The sequence below is a fragment of the Sinocyclocheilus rhinocerous genome, unplaced genomic scaffold (assembly GCF_001515625.1).
Source record: "Sinocyclocheilus rhinocerous isolate Xijiao unplaced genomic scaffold, SAMN03320098_v1.1 scaffold1159, whole genome shotgun sequence".
Lineage (NCBI taxonomy): Eukaryota > Metazoa > Chordata > Actinopteri > Cypriniformes > Cyprinidae > Sinocyclocheilus > Sinocyclocheilus rhinocerous.
Genome location: NW_015634336.1, coordinates 24838 through 29790, shown reverse-complemented (window position 1 = coordinate 29790; position 4953 = coordinate 24838). Strand labels below are relative to the sequence as shown.

Below are 4953 nucleotides of genomic sequence, written 5' to 3'. Positions count from 1 at the left end.
GAATCCTGTCGCTTTATAATGGTTTCCACACTTCATTAAGCAGTGCAACCATTTTAAACTGTGATAATAATCAGAAATGTTTCTTGAGCAGCAAATCAGCATATTAGAATGATTTCTGAAGGACCATGTGACACTGAAGAGGAGACGTTGAGGTCTGACATCACAGGGAAACAAAACCTTTATTTTAAATTGTACAATTATTTCACAATATTACTGTTTTTGACCATTTTAAATTTGATAAATGCAGTTGGTGAACATGAACAAAGAACCTTACTAATGCAAAACCTTAAAACAGTATTGTATATATCATAATATCAAAACAAGCACACTTATGAACATTTGTTAATAAAATGATTGTGTTAACATCAAATTGGTTGCTTGTTCTATTCCATAAAATGCCGTGAAGTATTTGTTTTCTCATTTTATTAAAGGAACACTTTCATGCTTGTGTGTGGTCTTAGATTCCTATTCATTTTGTAAATATAAGCCAAACAGTTTAAGAACAATCACACCGGGATAGATGAAAAACGATTAGTTCACAAATACAAGTTCATTTCAGCTGTTGCACTCAAATGATAACTAATAACAGACACAGTTTTAAAGCATTGCAAGCTACAGCACAACGAACTGAAATCAAAGTAAGCAACTAGCTAAACTTTGCTGCAGGCCTACTTTATTCTAACATTACACAAAGAATGTCTGCAATCATTCAGTCAGGGATGACTGCACAAAACTACTGTGCCACTTTATATCTGACTTACATTCCTACCATAACTTCAATTGCTAGTCTATTGGAACTTATTTCTCTTCTATCACCTGATTAACCAGCAGTTGGAGCAAAAGATCTAACAGTAACTTATACAGTGAATTTTGTAAATGTTGTTCAGGAAACCTAAAACTTCAACTTCAAACAGTGCTGCCAACTTTTGAGTTCAGCCTGAAGTAAGAATTATTCAGGAATAATTAACAAGCTTGTGATTAAAGGTACAATAGGAGATCTTGGAAAATGCTAACTTTAGCCTGATAGCACTGAAAGCGAACCTCCCACCCTTCCTGCAATCGCCGTCCAAAGCCACGCCCCCTGAATGCATTTACACACAGAACAGAGACAACATTACTACAATAGGCTACATCAGGTTCCCAATTCCAGCCCATATTCCGAAGTGAAGTAAACTTCAACGGATTTCCCCTGCTCAGGGAGTAGGGAGCAATGAACTCTGTGTAGGGATCATATCGATCGGAACACAGTTCATGCACGTAGCTCACTTCTAACGAGCTGGCGCTAGGACTGGATTAACCGCTGGGCTACATCATGTGTCATTCACCAGTGAGAAATCTTTAAAAGTACTACAATACCAGGAAGGAAGATCGGCTTGTTGATGTTTGCCTGCCATCCTCGCTCTGTCGGCACAGCGTGCGTGAACGCGCTGATGAGTATCCTGTCTGCGCGAACTGGGTGCGCAGAGGTATGCTAATACATACGTTGACAAGCAGGTAGGAAAGCATATTAAAACGCTCGGACCGAACGTTTTGATTAGACGAACATTTCTTGATCCTACACCTTCCACAGAATATATAAATACAGACAAATACATTTAGACCACTTAACTTAATGATTGCTATCGGGATGTGAAGAGACTTTCAACCAGCATAACAAAAAATGTTTCTAAAGACAATCACCTATTGCACCTTTAAAACTAACATTTTTTTAAATCTATAAACTAGTTGATGTCAGTAATTGATTTTGTTGGATCAAGTAGTCAACCATCTTGCCCACCCATACCTACTACTGTCATATATTCATTGCCTTCCAAGATAAACTACCATTCAAAAGTTTGGAGGCAGTAAGATTTTTTTTTAAATAAATTAATACTTTTATGCAGCAAGGATGAACTGAATTGTTCATTTATAATGTTACAATACATTTTAAATATTACAATTATTTCAAATAAATGCTGTTCTTCTGAACCTTTAAAAATCCTGAAAAGTGTATTATGGTTTCCACAAAAATATTAAGCAGCAAACTGTTTTCAACATCGATAATAACAAGAAAAGTTTTTTAAGTAGCAAATCTCAAGCATATTAGAATGATTTCTGAATGATCATGTGACACTGAGAACTGAATTAATTACTGCTGAAAATTCAGCTTTGCCATCACAGGAATAAAAGTACATTTTATAATACATTAAAGTAGAAAACAGCTATTGTACATTTTAATTATATTTCACAATATTACTATATTTACTGTATTTTAATAAAATAATGCAGCCTTGCTGAAATAAGAGACTTTCAAAAACATTTAACAAAAAAAAAAAACATAAAAAAAAATCTCTCACCAACCCCAAACTTTGGAACTGTAGTGCACTTCATTTTGACATCAGTTAGCATCAAAAGTTTCTTTCAAAATTTAAACATTAATCTGAGAATCTCAGAATGTCAGGTCAATTCTTTTCAGTCTTATCTAATTAAAACCAGACTCTTTCACCCAATATCTGTGCATTCTAAAATAAATAATTTGGTTCTAACAGATCCGATTGCTGGGTTTGTCCCTATTTTACCCAGCACTTGGTTGTATTTAACCCAGCATTTGTTAAACAGAGTGTACTTGTTAAACCTGTGTCCATACAATTTTGTTTAATCCAAAAATTTACTTCTTAAAGGAACACTTTCGTGCTTGTGTGTGTGGTCTTAGATTCCTATTCATTTTGTAAATATAAGCCAAACAGTTTAAGAACAATCACACCGGGATAGATGAAAAACGATTAGTTCACAAATACAAGTTCATTTCAGCTGTTGCACTCAAATGATAACTAATAACAGACACAGTTTTAAAGCATTGCAAGCTACAGCACAACGAACTGAAATCAAAGTAAGCAACTAGCTAAACTTTGCTGCAGGCCTACTTTATTCTAACATTACACAAAGAATGTCTGCAATCATTCAGTCAGGGATGACTGCACAAAACATGCAAACTAGGGATGTCCCGAGCAAATCTCAATGATCGTGATTGGGGCCGATCAAGCGTTTTTTTAACTGATCAGTATCGGCTCTCCTAAAGTCAGTTGTGCTCAGCCGCCTTTAAAACCAAAAGAAGAAGAAATGTGTGTTCGTGATGCACGAGAACCAGTAAGGGTCTGTTCTAGCGTGTCACACACATTTGAGTTTCCGCGTTCAGTGTATTTGATGCGCACTTTTGTAACGATCACTCATTCATTTATCATTTACTTTTATCTGCCGTCAGACTATCTGAGACGTCGTTGTTATAATGCGTTGTTATGGGTTGCGTCTTGCTTCGGATTTGACTGATAAACTGGCATTCTGACACTACAAGCTTCATGCTTTCTAACCATAAGTTGCAATTATCCTGCTTATTGTACATGTTTACATCTATGTCTTTATACAGTGTGTGCATAGAGAGAGAGCGAGAGTATCTTATAATTATATATTACAATATGCATACATACATTAATTTTACACTCTGCTCAACTCTATATACATTGGATTGATTTTTATAACTTTAATGTACTTGAATTGTGCACCAAACACTAGGAATGTACAAGTATCGGATCGGGACTCTGTATCGGCAGATACTAAATATTTAATGACTCGGGTCAGATCGGGGGCACAAAAACCTGATTGGGACATCCCTAGTGCAAACTAATGAAAAACATTATTGTCATGGTGCGTGAGGATAGAGGAAGCGAGGACTCAAGTGCAGGAGGAATGGTTCTTTCTTTAATAATAAAATGAAACAACATTTAACATTTAGACCACTTAACTTAATGCTTGCTATCGGGATGTGTAGAAACTTTCAACCAGCATAACAAAAATTTTTTCTGAAGACAATCACCTATTGCACCTTTAAGTAGGCTACATGTAATTTTTTCCTAATTTTTTCTAAACAACTATACAGGGAACCCTATTGTTCAGGTTAGACCATTTTTATAATAACGTTATATCTATACATTTTTATTAATTATAATAAAAAGATTAATTATATGAGTAAAAATGTAATAAATGTAACTTTTTGCAAAAAAAATCTTCTTTCTAGTGTACATTTTTCTTGCTAGTTTATGGACACTGAATGGATTTTCTGCGGTTATGTGACAATGTTTTCAAGCTGTTGTCTTTCCGCGGTTGAAACACTCATTGAGTGATTACATGAGACACTATGCATTCAGTAAGTTGTAATGTATCTTTCAACAAGCTCTCGAATGTTCATTCATGTTTATTTCGTGCTAATTAGAATGCGGTCCAGCTTCACTTGAACTGAGGCAAAGCGGGAGCACACGTGAACAGTCACGCCACTAAACAGCTCCAATCTGTATTTATCAATTGAAATTATTGATAAAAGTAACAGAATTTGAATGCTGAGTCTTTGTTTCCTATTATCAAAAGTAACCTGCTCTGTCTTGTCGGTCCGTGCGTTGTCTATGTCCTCTTTGCTCTGCAATGTTTTTCACTCCATAAGAAAATGGTGATCATGGATACAAATGCATGGTGTATTTTGATGCACAACAAACACTCATTCAACATTATCTATTAAGTCATAAAGTTTCATAAACACATATATTCTTAATTAGGCTTTAATTAGACGCCATTTATATAAAAAATAAAGAGGAAGAACGGAGGTGGATCAGGGGGAGGGATGGTGGGCCAGGCCCGTGTAGTGGAAGAGGCCCTGGGGATAGAGGTAAACCAGGGTGCGAGGGCGGGGCCAGCAGGGCAGGAGGCCAGGACGGGGCCGGCAGCTTGGCCGGCAGCAAGAGCGGAGCCTGCCTCAAGGCGGGAGCCGGCAGGACATGAAGCTTGAGCTTGGGCGGAGCCGGCAGGGCAAGGAGCTTGAGCTTCGGCGGAGCCGGCAGGGCAAGGAGCTTGAGCTTGAGCGGAGCCGGCAGGGCAAGGAGCTTGAGCTTGAGCGGAGCCGGCAGGGCACGCCCCGAGCAACCTAGC

The 4953-nt window shown here is 37.4% G+C and overlaps 1 long non-coding RNA gene across 1 annotated transcript in view; it reads right to left on the bottom strand.

Moving 5' to 3' along the window:
- The window catches only part of LOC107745510 (uncharacterized), a 15870-nt gene extending 13100 nt beyond the window's left edge, over positions 1–2770 (bottom strand). Inside the window, exon 1 of the long non-coding RNA XR_001640606.1 lies at positions 2761–2770. This is a non-coding gene — a long non-coding RNA (uncharacterized LOC107745510). The remainder of the gene's footprint in view (positions 1–2760) is intronic.
- Between the last annotated feature and the right edge of the window lie 2183 nt (positions 2771–4953).